This window comes from Lissotriton vulgaris, chromosome 3_1, assembly GCF_964263255.1.
Source record: "Lissotriton vulgaris chromosome 3_1, aLisVul1.2, whole genome shotgun sequence".
Lineage (NCBI taxonomy): Eukaryota > Metazoa > Chordata > Amphibia > Caudata > Salamandridae > Lissotriton > Lissotriton vulgaris.
The window spans coordinates 426,554,887-426,572,809 of NC_141689.1; the positions used below are offsets into that span (position 1 = coordinate 426,554,887).

Below are 17,923 nucleotides of genomic sequence, written 5' to 3' on the forward strand. Positions count from 1 at the left end.
TCTCCTGGCTCGCTTATTCAATTCCTTCTCCGACCCAGGAGCTATCCCGCCGGACCTTCTCTCGGCGACTGTGTCGGTTATCCCGAAACCGGGAAAGGACCGGACTCTGTGCGGCTCGTACCGGCCCATCTCGCTTTTGAATGTGGACCTCAAGCTTTACACGGGGATCTTGGCGGCCAGGCTTGGTCTACACCTGCCAGGTTTGGTGGAAGCGGACCAGGCCGGTTTTGTACCCGGTAGGCAGACGGTCGACAACACCAAGAGGGTGACGCACGTGCTAGAAAAGGCCTCACGCGTCCCGGGGGAGCGGATGCTGCTATCGGTCGACGCGGAGAAGGCCTTTGATCGGGTTCATTGGCCGTACCTCGAGCTGGTCCTTGGGAAACTGGGGATCGGCGAGAAGTTTCGCACTATGGTCTTCAATTGTTATAGGAGACCGTCAGCATCTGTGCGTGTCAACGGACACAGCTCCAGCAGCTTCGCCATTGAACGCGGCACGAGACAGGGTTGCCCCCTTTCGCCGCTCCTGTTTGCCCTCTATATGGAGCCGTTTGCCCAGAGGATTCGCGATAACCCGGACGCTATTGGGGTGAAGATGGGGCAATACACGCATACTGTCAGCTTATATGCGGATGATGTCTTGCTGACCCTGGATGACCCCAAACGGTCGCTCCCTGCCTGCGTCCAGGAGCTGGACTCCTTTGCCCGCGTGGCGGGCTTTAAAATGAATATGACTAAGTCGGCTGCCCTGGACGTGTCGCTCTCTGTCGACACCAGGCGGGACCTCCAGCGTCTTTTTCCTCTGCAGTGGTCCTCCTCCACGGTGCCTTACCTGGGCATTTTGCTTGCTCCCTCCCTGCCTGCAACGGTCGCCGCTAACTATTCCTCTCTGGGCAAAAAAGTCAAAGACGAACTCGGCCGATGGAACAAAGGCCTGCTCTCGTGGCTGGGCCGTATCGCAGCGGTGAAGATGACGATACTGCCTCAGATCCTGTATCTTTTTCGCGCTCTGCCTCTCCAGCCTCCTGTAGGTTGGATACGGCAGACGCAGGCAGACATCTCCCGCTTTGTGTGGCAGGGTCGTAAGCCGCGGATGAAGCGGGTCCTCTCCATGCTTGCCCCGGAGGCGGGGGGTCTCGGGGTCCCGGACCTCCGGAAGTACTTTCAGGCGGCGCAACTTCGGTACTTGGTGGAATGGAGCCGGTGGGAATCGGACAAGCATTGGCTCTTTCAAGATCAGGCAGTTGCGGGCCGTACCCTCCAGGAAGTCCCGTTCCTGCGGGGCACTCACCGCCCGCCTAATCTCTACGCCTCTTTTATCACCCGGGTTCCGCTGCGAGTGTGGGACGCGGTGTGTGAGCTACGTGAACTCACCACTTTTCCATCACCATTCACTCCCATCGCTGGCAATCCAGACTTCACTCCGGGTCTGGAACCGGGAGCCTTTTCCCACTGGGTGAGCGCGGGTTGCAGGGTGCTTTTCCAGGTTTACGGGCCGGAGGGTGTGCTCCCCTTCCAGCAGCTCCGACAGGAGTTTGGCCTGACGGAGGGGGACAGACTGCGTTATATGCAAGTCCGCCACTGGGCTCTTCAACCCTCAGTACGCGACGTCGCTGCCCGTTCGATTACGCCCTATGAGCGATGGCTGGTAACCCGGGCCTCGGATGCCAAGCTTATCACCGACTTGTACAAGTTTCTCCAACCCCCGCCGTTTCATTACATAACCCAGGGAGGGAGCGTTGGCACAGGGAATTGGGCAGGACCTTGAGCCACAAGGAGTGGGACAAGATTGCGTATCGGGCGAGGCACTCTGCGTACCACACTGGGCTGACGGAGACCTTTACTAAGGTATCCACCTATTGGTATTACACCCCGGAGAGGCTTTACGAGATGCGCAAAATCGGTGATAAAGGTTGCTGGCGCGGCTGCGGACAGGAGGGTACCCTCACGCATATTCTCTGGGAGTGCCCGGTGCTGTCGGCCTATTGGAAGGAGGTCCTGGATGAGGTAGATAAGCATTTTGAGATCGAGCTCCCGCGCTTCCCCGCGTATGTTTTGCTAGGCCTCCCTAATGACCTGATGTACCCGCTGAAGTCCCGTAGGGGTAGACAGATTGCGATTGCGCTAGGTTCCGCGGTCCAAAACATCCTTGTACTCTGGCGCACCCCTACTGCCCCCTCCATCACTGGTTGGCTACACAGGCTCTGGCAGGTACTAGGCATGGAGAAGATGTCGCTCACGGTGGCTGGGAATGTTGACCAGTTTGAAGAGCTCTGGCACCCCTTTTTGGCACTGCTGTCCACGGAGTTTCGCGAACTCACATGTCCACGGTACCTGCGACTCCTTAGGCTAACACCGCCGGCGGCTACAGCGGAGTGAATGTGCGGGTTCGGGGTACTGGGGCTGGGGGTGGGGAGTGGGGTTATATGCTTTTAATGCTGATTTTCGGACGGGGATGTTGGGGTATTGTTTTCTTCTTTTTCCTCCTTCGCTTCTCTTTTTTCTCCTTTTCTGGGGACGGGGGGTTGGGGGGATGGTGTGCTTTCTTCTCTACTGTAATGCGGGACGTTCTTCTAGCTCTGCCTTGCTTGGGGAGTGGGGGTCTCCTGGGGGGTCATTCACAATACCTTATTGCTTTATGACTTATGCCTTGTTACCCTCTGGGGCTTCCTGCCTCCCTCCTTTTCTTCTGAACCGCTGCAACGTTCCGCCTCTTGTACTGTGTATTCGCTTGACCTCCTATTCCCTTCCCCATGCTCTTTTTGTACTTTAATAAAATACTTTAAACCTAAAAAGGAAACAGAAAACATCAGCATTACAGATACAACTGTCAAGCAGCATGATGGTAGCCAGAAGAGGTACAGAGATCATCCAATATGCAAACATAAGTGTCCGTGAGTTGCAGTGCTCTGAGGTTGGGGCACTAGAGCTGAGCGTGCTCATGTGAATAAATTGTCTAGGATTGTGTCCCTTAAGGATATTCCTGATGCAGCTGCAGTGGGGTGTGTCACACCCGCATCATCTCCCTCATCATCGTCCCAGGTCTCCCACACTGCCTGCGGTGACATTGCTGCATAAGCTCTCCACAGCACAAAACTCGATCAGAAATGGTCCATGAGTTGTGGTGCACTGAGTTAGTGGCACCTGGAGTGCTGAGCAGGGGAGCAACTATTTACACAAAACGTTTGCCGGATCCAAGAAGCGAATGCGGCTTTCTGTTCTTCTCACCATGCACTCTGAGTAAACATCGGGAGAAGGCGGCCTTCTATGCCATTAGAGATACAACAGCGGTGTTGCTTAAACTTGTGGTATACCAAGCAATCCAGCAGAGATACAACACTACACTGCTGTGAATCCTGGTGATCAAATTGACACCCTTTTGAAAGTGTTTCTTTTCATGAGAACGCCTTGAATACTGATCCTGATAATTTTAACTGGATCGATTGACGCTCCCCGTTCTTCCTGTTTCAGTTGCGAGCTATTTAGCCCAACCTTCCATGAGAAATCAGTGTCTCCCAGGGCCTTTTGTCCTGATGAAGACCCCGCTTTAAGGTGTGACGTATACCTAGCAGTATATCTGGGGTCGAAACGTCGACAGCTAACACCATCTACCAGTCGATGCAACCACCATCCTACTCATTAATTAGTAGCATCGATATTATGGTTTCTTCCTTTTTAAATGATGAGTATTTATAACTCATTTATTATACTGGCTCAGGGCTCTGAAGCCAGACATATTGATTGTTCAAGAATCATATATTGGTATTTATGTCACGAATGACCTACCTTGCACATTCCCTCCCTACCTATCACTGTCCCCCACCTTCCCTCTCCTGGGGCACTACAACAAATATGTAAAAAAATTGGTTATAAAGAAATATGAACATTGTGAATAAATAACAGTGTGTCCAATTATTAGCTTGTGAAATTTGTATATAGTGTGATATTAAGTGTTTTGTTTATGTATTTGTGATACTCTCACTAGGACCCCTTATTCTGTACCATGTAGCACCCAGGTCCCTAGCGACTCTATTGGGTAAAACCCCCCTTATTCAATATGAGCAGGGTTTCAGGAAGATGATGGCATCCGCGACAAGTGTGAGCAACTCTGTTAGTCTGCCAGTATGACTGTTTCGACTCTGGCAGTTGTTGTTTTGGAGGTGGTCCTGGCAGTGGTGCTGTGTACCTCCTGGGGTGATGCGACGTCATTGCCGGTTAGGACTCAATTTGATGTGTGAGCCCTGGTGGACTGGAGTTGAGGCCGGAGGCAGCAGACAGCGCAGGGCCACAGACACTTGGCATTGATGAGCCCAAGTCCATCAACCCAGAGGCTATCCAATATCCTATCAGACAGGGTCCCTGACTTGAGCTGGCCAGAGTTAGTGGACCAGGATGCACAGCGGCCGGCACAGGCACACCGCCAAGGGACGGTGACTTGCGGGGCACTGAGGTATGGCCACGCAGGCTAAGCGGGTCCTTTTCAATGTCGGAGGTGAAGGTGAATGTGGCGGAGGGTTGAAGGCGACAGTGAAAGGTGCCCTCCAGGGCATGATGCAGAGGGCAGAAGCCACCCGGAAGCGGCAAATTGAGGGGTGTAATGCTGCAGCCTCGTTATTATCACCAAGTCGGTATCAGCTACATTAGGATGAAGACAACCCCCAGTCCATAGACTCAGATGCCACCAAAGTTCAACCAGAGAGTGTCCATGAATGTCGCAGACAAGCTTGTCTCACCTGATTATGAAGACAAGCTTGTCTCACCTGATTCATTAGTACACTCAATAGAATGTGAGCGCTCTATGTGACAGAATGGCCATCTGCACTTTATCTTTGTGTACCCTTTCGCTCTATGTACCCTATGCTGTCAATTACTATTTGGCATTAATCTAACATGTCTTCATAATTAAGAACTTTGAAGTTTGCCATGTTTATATATGATCGTTTTCAAAAGAATGTGCGCGCGTATTAGGCGTCAGGGGCTCATGGTTTGCCACCTATCCCATTCACCGCCCCCCCTTTAAATGTGAAAATTAATTGACCCATAAATCAATCCATGATTAATAGCCTATACGATATTCAAGTTTGGTTTAAAAAAAAACGACCATCCTACAATACATCAAACTCATTCCCCTTTTTAAATGTGCAAATTAATTGATCTATAAATCATTCCATGATTAACAGCACATATGATATTTCTACATTGCACCGAACCACAACGTGGATTTAGATTGAGGCATAAGTCGACATAGCCACTACAAGATGGCGACCATTTCGGCTTACTTACTCAGCCTCCAGGTCGTCCCACACCACGTGATCAGGCCACCCAATCAACTATCACTATATATTGGCCCGTGTGGCTGTGTTGTTTAGCTCACCTCTGATTGGATACAGAAGAGACGCTTCGTGCCAGTTACTCGCTACAGCAGTAAGTCCTGAAACGCCGCCTCGTCAATTTCACCTTTAACTCTATACCGCTGTGACTTCCTAAATAGAGCAGCGTGTGTTGTAACTGTGTCTGAGAAAGAAGTCACTTACATTGACTATTCGTCTTGGGACGCCGTTTCTCTATTATTGAACGTTTCACCGCTGTTGTCTCCTTAACTAAGTAGCGTTAGATGTAATTTGTTATAGATGCTGTTTTTCAACACAGCTAACCGTTACACGCCATGTAACCTCCACGTTCACGGCACTATAACTTGTTTTAAATTTAAATACTCAGAAGACAACATGCTTTCGAGCACTATGCTTACACCTCGTTCATGACGCTCTTTCTAACTTCATACGCGCAATTTACCAACTACTATATAAAGCGAATGTATGTTTTTTGCGCTGGAATACTTGATGAGCATTTCTTTTAGTCACCTCATAGAGACACGGATGGCCACGTATAACTTTCTTACAGCCGTCGTGTCACACAGACATCTGAATGCACGTCTTTATTTGCACTGCTTTTAGTATCTTCTCAAGATACGTTCTAGCTCTCAAATATAAATAGCAATATGTATTATTTCTCACAAAGTTTTGAATTGTGTGACTCACACTTGACATTAAATCCTTGATATAATACTCTTTACAGCCATCTTGGACCCTGAAATTGAGACCACAGGTTCCCTAAAGCTCTAAATCGTTCTTGGCTTGACTATTTGAATACTACTTCGGGGCAGACTTATAGCTTCCCTAAGGTAAATAGGTTTCCTTACCTTTGCTGAATCCCACTACAATGAATTAATTTTTTTTAAAAAAAATTCTTTAGCTTATCTGTGGTATCCTTCCACTCCCCACAGGCAATGATTTGTTCATACTCTGCGTGATTTCATCTACAGCTTTGTTCCAATAATGAAATAAGTAAGTGTATCTGCCTGTTCATTCTCCAAATAAGCCTTGTCAGTCAACCCTTTGGTTCCCATATTTACTGGTTTGAGCCTTGTAAATAATTATCTTAATTTGTACTATGTGTTTCCTTAAAACAATTTTACTGCCCAAGCCCGCAAGGGTATATTGGGTTACCCACCCCTACTTCCAGATAGTGTAATCAAGACCTAGTTCCAAATGTGTGACCTACTTGTCATCTGTGTATGCCGGTGGTGTACGTCAACGAGAACGGAGAACTGCAGGCCATGCTCGCGGAGGCTGTGATGGTCTGAGCAGGCTGCCAAGGTCACAAGTATCGGGCTTGGAGCTTACACTGGCACGTGGTGGGCCCTCTTTGACACATGCCAGTGTTGGTAGGTGAGCAGTGATGCCTGGGTGCGCAGGGGCGGGCAAGATGGATTCGGCGACCAGCGGCCCGGGGTGCAGCAGGTGCACAGGATTGCAGGCAACACCGCTCATGGCAACGGCATCGGCCTCGTGGCGGGGTGAGAGGTGCCGCCCTGGCAGAGACGTCGGGCATTCCAGAAGAGCTACATGCTTTTTATTCACACCCCTACGCTGGCCTGGCGTATGCTGGGCCAGCCCACTCCGCTCACGCTTACAGGGTGGGACTTAACAAGCTACATTTCTGATTCTGGATGGGGTGACATGGTTGCGTCCACTGTCCACTACACTCCACACACCAGTGGTGCATGTCGACATGGATATGTGTGTGATCTGCATACTGCAGTCTGGCCATCACATCCATGCCACACATGGCATTGTGTACATTCTTATTCATGGGTCACTTGCCTCCTTCACACATGCATTTTTCCCACCTCTCCCACAATCTGCTATTGTGTGGCTGAGGTGCCATGCCCTTGATGCCAGGTTCCCACAGTAAGTTGTGCTGTCGTGTCTGGGCATGTTGTATGGCATGTTGTATGTGAGTTTGTAACGTGTGCATTCTCAGTGTTGTGAGTTGCATGATTGTGGAGTTGAGGTGTGTGGTGTGCTCATTTGGTACTTGCCAACGAGCAGAGCATTTCCGTAGGTGCCATCCTGGTAGCACAGGTTGATGATGGACTGTCGGTAGATGTAGGAATCATGCACACTGCCTGGGTAGTTGGCGACGACGTTGGTGGAGATTCTCCGTTGATCCACTATTGCCTGCACCTTGATGGAATGCGTGAGCTTTCTGTTGCTGTAATTGTGTGCAGTGTCGACAGGGGGCACAAGTAGGACATGTGTGCAGTCAATTGCCCCTTAACAATTGCGGGAAGCCAGCTATGGCGTAGACGCCTTGCTTGGTCTCCAGTTGTTCCTGCGCAGTGTGGGGGAAGTATAGGTCCTGGGGTACCAAGCTGATGATGGCATCCAAGTCAGTTGTGAGGAACTTGGATTGGGCTGGCTGTGAGACTCCTCCGACTCAGGCGGTTCTTGGTTGGAAGGTAGCAGAGGCCAACAAGTGCAGCACGGCCAGCAGCTTTGTCTGAAGTGGGGTGTTGGTTGTCTGCTGTATTGGTACCGTCAGACTGTGGCAATGATGGTCATGATGCGGAGGACGGTTGTCCTTTTGAGCCTGTAGTGGACAATGACATTCTCTGGTATTGGGTCTGAGGTTGGTGCGTTTTCTGAAGGTCCGCTGTCTTTGTCTGCGATGCCTCTCTGGTAGTGCGGGGAGTACCCGGGGGTGGCGGGCCTGGGGGTGGTGGGTGTTGTGGCTCTCTTGGGCCTCCAAGCTGCATGTTCAGTGGCTCCATGGCATCTGTTGATCTTCAGGTGTGTCTCTGGCCTGGGCTCCTTTTTGTGGTGCAGACTGTCGTCCGACTTTACACCAGGTCAGAGCAGGTGTTAATTTCCTGCTGCTAACGTACCTTATCGCCTGTTTTGGGTTCTTGTCGCCGATCTGGCTGATCGTTGTGAATGTTGCGGAGTGGTGTTGTCACAGCTTTTTGCACAGAAACGCCTACTCTGCATCTCATTAGTAATAGCTGCCGGTGTCATCTGTGGCAATGTTTTTTGGCTGCTTTCGCAGGTAAACTGGTGATATGGGCTGTTATCACCAGCTTGTGAATGGGGTGATACATTTATCACCACATTGGCTGCGATAAAGTGCCGATAACTGAGCTATAAATCCTTGAGAATATGCTCCTTAGTTTATTGCTATGCCCTTTATGTCATGGCAAATTGCATTGCTTTACCCTGGTTTAGATTACTGAAGGCAATGGCACTGATTGATCTATTTGCCTTGTACTAGCTAATAGAACAAGAGTACAGTGGCTACTGCAGCCTGCATTAATTAAGAGACAATTACAATGATAGTTTTACGGTAATATATGTTATATAGAACCATACTGAAAGTTGTTAGATCTACGAGATCTGGTTTGGTAGTAAGGATTTAGCCTTTTTCTCATGCAAAGATGTCCTTTCTGGAAAAAAGCTCTATGAGAAAAGACTAGAATTTTAAATTCGATCGGTTTAGTAACTGGAAGCCAGTGCAAATGCTCCAGGTGAATTGCCAGAAGGGAATTTGTAAAATCATTCTTGCAACAAATTTCTGAACAACCTCAAGCCTATGGATCGGAGCCAGGGAGATCCAAGTACAAAATGTTAGAATAGTCTAGCCTGGATGTTACTATGGCATGAACAACAGTCTTCTGTGTGTTGTCTGGGACTAGATGAAGCATTTGTTTTAGAGATCTAAGTTTAGCAAAGTAGAGAGAGGAAATATTTTGAATTTAGGTCACAAAAGAAAGGTTGTCAAATTTTATTCCAGGGTTCCTTGCTGTAGATGTGGGAGTATGGGGAAGATCTAGGGCCACATGAATATAGTTTTTTTCAGTTTGCAAATGGCTTAATTCGCAGAATCGGGCCATTAGCAACCTGAAAAATGGATTTTCCTATGTACCAAAACCATTTCGTAATTCGGCAAAAATGGTTAGAGATTCGGTATTAGGAAGGGACGTGTTAAGGTTATCACTTCCTGATAGCAACTTGCAGTGGTATGTATGAATGTTTTGCAACCACGATGTGGTCCAAAACATGCACTTGTAACCACAAAACTTAATTTGGTGGTAACCAATTCACCTACGGGAAAGGGTCGCCAGGGGACACCTTTACCTTTATGAATGCATTTAAAAATGTTTTTTAAGAGCAGGCAGTTGTTCCACGGACAACTGTCTACTCTTAAAAATTAAACTGAAACGTTTAATTTTTCTTTTTCAAATGCATTCAGTTTTCCTTTAAGGAAAACGGGTTGCCTTTTAAAAAAAAGTTACTTTATTTAAAAGGGAAGACAGACTGTGTATTTAGCGATTCCTCAATTGCGGCCCTCAGGGAATCGCAAACAATGTAAAACACAATATTGTACATAGCTGTTTGAGATTTTCCAATAGCAAATTGCAAAAATTTGCTTTTAGGAATTTGCAAATGGAAGTCTATGTACATCTGCCTCCTAGTTCCCCAGGCCAACTAGTGCTTGACTCAGGAAAACAATTTGATCCACAAAAGTTTATTTTAAGACAATTATTATTCATCCATTCAGCTGCTCCTCTCAGCTTATTAGGGCCTCTCTGTTGTCCTCATGAAAAGATAAAAGCAATTTTGGTCATCTGCATATGGAATTACCCGTATACCCCATGATTCAACCAGATTTGCCAGTGACTCCAGATAGACATTGAACAGAAAACAATGGTTCTAGACAAGGTTTTTCCTATACACTGCAACATCAAAAGTACATACTCTTCCAAGTAACCAGGTGTCCTCTATCAATTTGGTTATTCCTATTATATTTCAAAACTGCCCCAAAGTTTTTACAAAGTGCATGGCAGCGCTCTTCCAACATTGTGGACATCAACTCTTCCCTTACCTGGATTCATAACCGGGAGATCACGGTCATAGGAAGCAACATCTACCATTGTTTTTATCCAGATCTTTCACAAACTAGGACTAACCGTGAATCCTATGAAATCTACTCTACCTCCTGTAGTTTCCTCGGAAAAATTGTTTTATAATGTTGGTTTCGCAGTTAACCACAGCAGAATAAAGAGGTGTACACTAAGCTCCGTATGTGGTTTAGTCATTGGCAGGTAGACACTATAAATGGCAACAAGGGTGGGATAAGTAACCTGAAGAATGACCGTATTCTCCCAATGACTTTACTATGGTCCATGCAAACCGCTCATACATGCCACGTGTGTCGCTGTCGAAGAACGGAATCGACACTTCATGCATGTGGAGTCAAAGCGCAACTCCAGCAGCTGTAAAGCAGATAAAGACAACGGAAGTGTTGCAAAGAATCTGCACTTCGATGGTTGAGAATCTGTCGGGCAGGCCAGATATAAGGGTACCATGCTGCCATGCAAGATAAAGTTGTACATTTTACTGATTGTTAATGCTGACAGCAGATTCAGCTTTGTTTATAAAGCACAGCCGCTGATAATTATAACTTGCAAAATAACAATGTGAATGGAAGCACTACAAGATGGAGATAAACTAGGTGTTAGGAAAATGCAAATTGACATTCAGAAGAAAAGAAAACAATGACTTACTGAATACACTTAAGAGATGCCATCGCACTATAGGACTCAGTGAAGTTGGCTCTAGGAGAAGTGTGCTCATAGAGCTCTCCCTATCCAAAGCGGTTCATTCCCAAAGTTGCCAGGTGGGGCTCAAAACAACTTCACAGGTCTTTGGAAAATAAGGAGCTGAGAGTGGCTCCTGGGATAGCGAGAAATTTCAGACGGCTGCGAAGACAGTTACGTTTCCAGCATTCACTAAAGATGAGTGAGAGGCCAGCACGTTGCGAGGTCTCACAGATGAGTTTTCTAAACTAAGTCACAGGGATCCACCAGCGGTATCAGTAAGTCCCAGACTGGTCTACAATGCTGCTGTGTTCCTGAAACCACCACCACCTTTTGCTTCCGCCGAAACCGAAATAGTAGCGATAGATGGACTGCTGATATAGACATTTGATGATTTCATTGATGCACTTGAAGAGACTAATAACAAAAAGATGATCAAGTATCTAAAAGATCTTGGTAGTGATTGTGTGAAAGATATAAAGAAAATGCAGCGAACTGATGAAAAAAAGACATATTGTCAGATTAAAGAAACACTGCATCTCAAGTAAAATTTAGTACCAAATGTTGGTTACAAAAGATACATTTTCAGTCAAGAAAGCCAAAAGTTGGTGAAACCCTTAATGAATTTGTTGAGAGACTCAATATGCTCACCAAATACTGTAAGTTCAATTATTTTAACGATGAGGAGGCTATGCGACTTTGAGTTATTGATGAATGCTTGTCAGATAAATTCAGACAACGAATCCATAGAGAAACTCTTAGGGCCTCATTTACAGGAGGCCTAAGCCACCGAGCATCACTTTTTATGATGCTTCTGTGGTGTAGGCCTCTCAAACATATCTATGAGGCAACGCAAAGACACCCTGCATGGTTTAGGATGGCCTCATAGATATGGAGTAAGGCAAGGCAGTGCAAGGTGCTGCCTTGCCTCACTCTACATTAAAGAGGCATTCCGTGGGCGTTTCAGTGAGCTTTTCACACACAATACACGTGTTTTTTTACACACTCCCAGATTGATAAGGATCTGTAAACCTGGAAATGTGTCAAAACTGCGCACCCTCCCAGTGGAGGCGTAACAAGGAATAATAACTGTATTTCTCCTCATGTTTTTCTTTTTCTATGTGTACTGCACTCTGCAGCACACATAGAAAGAGGAAAACGCCTCCATTGATTGTTTATGTGCAGTAGGATTTCCCTTCCTGCACAAAAACAATTGTGCCAACAATGCTGACACACAAAGGGTGCCTGCTTTGGCATTTGGCTGCTAGTTTGTGCGCTGGGGCAGGCAGAAAAGACAGGACTGCACCGTACCTTGTAAATACAGTGCATTCCTGCCCTTTCAAATTGGCTTAAGTCAGCAAGAATACAACCATTTCTTGTAAATTAGGCCCTTAGTCTGGAGCGAGTGTAGCTGGCTACCAGAGCTGAGGAGCCTGCTGTAAGGCAAGTTAGTGACTTGGAGGTTGACGGTGCCTACAGTGAATGAGTCCTGAGTATAAAAAGTAAGCCAAAGCAAAAGACTGAAGGACACAAAGTGATGTCTACACATAAAAAGAAGTTATGTTTTATGTAGGAAGGTGAATATCTGACTATGGTTGCCCCCAACTTTTTGTCTAGTGTTTTGCTGGTTTTCGACATAGTTTGCCTGTGATCCTGCTATCCAGAACCCCAGGCTTCCTGCTCTCTCTGTTAAAATGGACTCCATGTACCTTAGGTACATATCTAATTGGTATTGGGTCACTCTTGTAAGTCTTTATACAGTGTACCATAGGCACCCAGGGCATAAGTGTACCCAAGGTCTACCAGGAGCTGCAGCATGTATTATGCCACCCCTGGCTGGCCATCCAAATCTGACACAACTGGCTGATCAATCAGCTGGGGCAAGGTGGTGTAATCACCCTTTGCTTTAGATATAGTATACCTATATCTAACCCTAAAATGGACACATATACTCCTATAAGTCCCTCCTATGGCACGCCTTAACAATCCTGAAGGCAGAGTGCTTGGAATTATGTGAGATAGTGTTCTGGCATGAGCTAAGCCTGTCTGCAGCTTTCGGAACCAAGTCCTTTAGCTGTTTCCATGATAACGCTATACCATATACTCTTAAGTGCATTATAATTCTCGCGGTTATTGCTAACTTTGGCATAGCATTATCAAAACATGTTGAGTAAGGTGTCATACGATTGGAATACTAACCCCTCGCCAGTTCTGGCGACGGGGGTAGCATTCCACCCTTCTAGAGGGACACGACATGTACCTAACTGTGAACCCCGGTTAAAGTTAACTCGAGCCTCAGCATCACAAAATGGATGCTGCCACTACAGACACGAGTCTGACCTCCTGCTGCTGGGAGTCCTTCCAGCGAGGGAGGCTTGGACAAAGGGTTTCCTGCCTTGGGAGGTGCTAGCACCACCCCAGACAGGATTTTGTGTATTAGGTAGGACAGGGCTGAAAGGAATGAGACATGCCTGGGGCACACAAGGTGTCCCTGTGCATACTCCGGTCTAAACCAGTTCCTGGGGCACTCCAGCCCCAGAGCTGGCGCAAGACCGGACCAAGGATAGGGAGTGTAACCACCCCCCTTCCTGGTCCCACCCAGAGGAGGGACCTAGTAGTAGTACAGCCCCCTTTAGCCGGATAAAGGTAGGAGCTGGTCCCATTCCAAATTAGATTATCCTGAACAACTTTAAAAGAAGAAACTCTGGACTTCGACGTTCTGCTCCACAGAAGACTGAAGAAATCCCCCTTGTGGGCAAGGAGTGTCCACCTTGCACAAGCAGGCACCATCAGCGTCCAGCGGCTTAACTTTGTCGTCTTCCTTCAAGGATCCAGACTTCAGAGCCCGACGAGACCCGGATTCCCAGACCTCTCCGATCTCTAACTACATCTGTAGCACAGCTGAGATCCGTGGGTGCGACGAGACACGTGGGACCAGCCATCTTGTGAGAAGCAGCACTTCGCTCCAGCACGACTTCTGAGGTCACCTGGTCCAAGTGCTTTGGGGATTGAGAAGCCCCAGCCCCGATCAGCTCCTGCACAGAAGATCAGCCCTCCAGCATCCACGAGATCTGCGTGGGGCCCTTTTGCTTGATTGCTGCTCAACGCGTTGTCTGGTCACTTGCCGGCTGGCTAGTGGCCTCCTAGACGACGATCCTTAAAATCCACACCGCTGGTCTGGTTGCTCCAGACTGGCCCTTGCTTCCCTGCAAAGGAGAAGCACCCCGGACCCTCCTGGTCCGCACTAGCCGCCTTTTCCACTCACCGCATGGGTTGCCTTTGCCAAGGCCTGTTGACGCCGAATCTGGAACCAACATCGCCGACAGCGAGAGCCTGCGTGGGACAGCTCCTGCCTCAATCCTGGTCGTCGAAGACACCTCCTGGTCCACGTGGCTGCAGAGTCAATGTGGCGCACTGTGGTGCACGGATGGGCAGATGCGTGCCGCATCCCTCCGGCGGAAAGGCGGCGCATTTCTGGAGCCGCGTCGCAAGTGCAACGCAGCTCCATCAAGGCTCGGGGTGCCCCTATTCCCAAAATGACACATCATGGCCCTAAAAGAGACTAAGTGAAATCTTGTAGATTTCACTCAGCCACTTTTCAGAGGCGTTCCTGCTCCGGAACGCCCCCCGTGCTGGAAAGTCCACATGTGGCGCAGGGCTTTACAACGTGACGCATGTCCCTAGATGCATCACATTGTAAATTACCGCAGCATGGCGCTGGCTTTGCGGCGCCGCTGCTTCACAAAAGTGACGCAACGGCGGCGCAAATGTGCCATACGGGGCTTATAAATCTGCATATCAGTTGGATGGCTCGCCTCACATGGTTTTAACTTGGTTTTAGTTTCGTGGCCATTGCTCATCGTAAAGTTTTAATTAAATGTACAATAAATTATTACTTACTGCACGCAAGTTCAAATATTTTGAACTGTGGTGGCCTTGTGGGGTGGAGAGACGGGAGGTTTGACATTCAGAGTACCTTTACATCATTGTTTTAAATTTAGGTAATTTTCAAGGATGTGGATTTGCAACAGAATAATGGTAGTGTATTTCTTTGGCTTATCGATATAATGCCCTGTTCTTGTGTGTAACCAGAGGCTCCCACCTCTGGGATAGGAAATGATACAACCAAATGAATCCATGAAATATTCCAATGCTGGAGAACTTTAATTAACATTTCTTTTACTATATTACATTTTACTGGAAATGTTGATTTTTTTCGGTTTTATTCCAAAATACTGGGCACGTAGACCCAGTAACTTCACTGGGTAACTTCACATATTATATATAACAGAGGAGAGAGTTAGGGAAGTTACACAGACTATGTGAGGTGGGAACTCCTGGTCCCCGGGGTTAATTGTAACAACAATGGAGGAGTACCCCCTGAGGGAAAAACAGAGAACAATCTCTGCTTCTAGAGCTGAAAGCTCAGGTCAGCACAGTGTGCCCCAACCCGTTACCGGACAATGCATGTCCTTGAAGAAGACCCCTCACTCACCAACCTGGTTGGTGACATGCTTCATCATCCGGGTCTCACCCCATAGGCCGAGTGCCCACAGGGTGTGCTAAGACACCTGACTACAGTGGAGCAGGTTTCTTTTTTTCTTTTATATGTGCATAAAATTACAGTGACAAGTGTGTTAAAAAGGGGCCAAAACTACTCACTTCAAGAATTTATTCCTGAGTGCTTGAACCCCCTATAAAACCAGTGTGGCACCCGTGCCTAATTAGGAAGGCTTTGGTGTCTCAAGAAGTGTAATAAGTTAAAAATAGCGAAGTGTGCTATGTAAATATTATAAGAAAAAATACATAATAAGGTCTACATGTTTCAACCATTTAAAAAGATTCTTCGGTTTTCGTCAGGACCGTGAAGATTGGACGGGGTGGTCCGCGCACGCTAAGGTGCGCCCAACCCTCGTTCAATTTACAGACCAAAAAATTGTGATCTGGTGTAAATGGGTGTGTCTTTTCCTCATTCAGGAGAAAAACCTGTAAGAAAAAAGGGGGGAACAGGGTTGGGATTACGTACTAGGGAGGACAAAACAAGGATGTACATTTAACATTTATTGTGCTGAGTAAAGTCACCTACATAAGGTGACTATATGGAATAACCATATTCTAAAATCGTACTAGTGTTCCATCTAATACGATTGGAAATGTGCTCCAGTGTCAGTTACCGGAACGTGCTTAAGTAAATAAAACCCCAGTACCATGGTGAGGTGTTGGTCTAGCAAGGCACATGGGTTTGTTTAGCAAGAGGAAAAGGTGAGGGAGAGTGATCGCTATTGTGCTGCGAAGTAGAACGCTATGAAGCATTTATCAATGGGATTCCAAATGGGCGGCTAAACACTCGAACTACAAGTTGGTCGGCGTGTGATACGAACATCGACCTAGTGGTTAAAGGGAAATCCCTTGTCATGCAATGCTTACACTTGAGGCGGTAACTATCGCTTCATGGGCATCGGAACTTCCAAGACGGCAAGTGTCCGTCACCTGGGAATGTTTAGGAACACAGGCAGACACAGATCAAAATTATGCCCGTATGGGAAACACAAGGAAATAGTACTCGGGTGCAGTGCGGTGAAGCCGCGTCGTACACAGGTCGGCGAAATTGCACTTACTTGCGGCTTCCGATCGTCTTGCTGTAAACCTACTTGGTTACTGCTCGAGATGCCCCGTGGAGTGTTCTGTTGAATTGGCAATGCCGGTAAAGTTATCTGGTCGGTATTTCCTGGTTGGGCGTGGTGCGATTCGTGACACCCGGAGGGGCCAATCAGAATGCGCTAGAGGGGTGGAACCAGCTTTTTGTTCCAATCACGTGGTAACAAGGGCGTGACGCATGGCGGTATAGTAACCATGGCGACCACGCTCTCAGATTCGGAACTATGGAAGGAAACAATATTATGATTCAATTTGCAAATTAATGCAAGAGTCCCCTCCCCGTGAGCAGGTCGGGAGTAGGGGTCAATTGTAGGGGTCATTTGACAGAACGGGAATGGCGGTGAGGAATGTCAGGTATATATAAGGGACGTCGATATTTAGTGATCAAACATGACGTCTATCACAACTCAAGGAGTGAAATACATCTATACGACATCTACTTAGTTGGTGTAGCGTCAGAGGGTCAGCAGGATTAAAAAAGTTTTAAAAAGGTGGCACTTTCATTGGATCTAAGGTTTGCGCGAGAGAATAATTATCCCATCACAGTGTTCCATGGGATATTGTCGTTCAAACCGGTTTTATGAGTTGAAAGCCTGTACACCCACCTTTGTTCCTTCTCGAACAGGCGTTGGTTCAGATTAGCTCCTGGTTTCTTTCACCTGTTCGATAACGGTCCACTGCAGATGGTCTGGTGTATGCCCAACCGACAAGTAATGTTCAGTGAGCTTGGTGTTGGTCTTCTTGCACCGAATGTTGCTCCTGTGCTCTTCAATGCGTATTTTGACCTTTCTTCTGGTCATTCCTACATAATGTAGGTTGCAGGGACATGCCACTCTATAAACAACGTTCTCGCTGTTACAGTTAGTTTGCCCTCTGATGGTCCAGGTCTTATTAAGTTCCAGCTGTAGAGTCTTGGTATTGTAGGTGAAGGGGCACACGCTGCAACTACCACATTTATAGTGGCCTGTCACATTTGGTAGACCCCATGTGTTGAGTACCGTTTCTTTCTCTATCGTTTCTTTCTTTGGTCTGGTGTTGACTACTGTATGTTTGATACTTCGCGACTTTCTGTATGAGAACAGGGGTTTATCCCATCTCAGGTTCCGTGTGTTGAGTATGCTCCAATGTTTCCCTATTATTCTGGTTACCTCGTTGGAGATGGTGTTATACGTGGTGACACAGGTCAAGGGGGTTGGTTTGGTTTGATTCTCCAAAAGAGCGGCTCTCGGCTGGTATCGTGCTCGTTTTTGGCTTTTGTATAAAATTTTCTCAGGATATCCCTGGTTCCGCAGTTTAACCCCTTGGCTGCTATGTGTTTTCCCCTCCTGT

At 47.3% G+C, this 17,923-nt stretch overlaps 1 protein-coding gene across 1 annotated transcript in view; it reads left to right on the plus strand.

Annotated features, from left to right (window-relative positions):
* Positions 1–17,923, plus strand: part of IL31RA (interleukin 31 receptor A) — an 883,863-nt gene that overhangs the window by 391,893 nt on the left and 474,047 nt on the right. The gene's annotated exons all lie outside the window — the stretch shown is intronic.